This window comes from Pygoscelis adeliae, unplaced genomic scaffold (assembly GCF_000699105.1).
Source record: "Pygoscelis adeliae isolate BGI_AS28 unplaced genomic scaffold, ASM69910v1 Scaffold348, whole genome shotgun sequence".
In the NCBI taxonomy this organism is placed as follows: domain Eukaryota; kingdom Metazoa; phylum Chordata; class Aves; order Sphenisciformes; family Spheniscidae; genus Pygoscelis; species Pygoscelis adeliae.
In genome coordinates this window covers 191,047-191,633 of record NW_008825307.1, presented here as the reverse complement: position 1 = coordinate 191,633, position 587 = coordinate 191,047, and positions in this window count along the sequence as shown.

The following is a 587-nucleotide window of genomic DNA, read 5'->3' as shown; positions in this document are numbered from 1 at the left end:
CTGCAATATAGCTACTAAACATATTAAAAGCAATGGTAATGTTGCAAAATTATTTAGTCAAAGTTGGGAAAGTCTAGAGAATGGGCTGGCTGTGATATTGTGTTAACAGAGGCTAGATTCATATCAGGCACAGATTTTACTATTAGACTATTCCCATGAAGTGGTCCAAATGAAACAAACCTGGCTTGAGCCACCAGGCTCTGTAGGCACACACAGCCTGGTGGGTAACAGCTAATGCGCAAGTCCTGCCCCAGCAAGCAACCTGGATGCAAGGAGCACCCGGGTGGTTCCAGCTGGCCTCTGCAAATACAGTGTCACAGGCTTTCACCCAACTGTTGAGTTGCCCCATGTGATTCTGTCTTCAGCTTCCTACAGCAAAACCTGCCTGCAGCAGCTGAGGAGACACCCTCTCATGCCTGTGGAACATATTTTAGAACTAGCCCTGGCAGAGCCGTAGCTGGAGCAGTAAGAATCCAGGATCCTCATTAATAGTAGAAAGAGCATTCCCAGGTGCATAGTTTTGCTGCTGACAAGATCTCAGAGCAGAAAAAGACTACTTCCAAGGACCTGTCCCAAGCCAGGGTTTC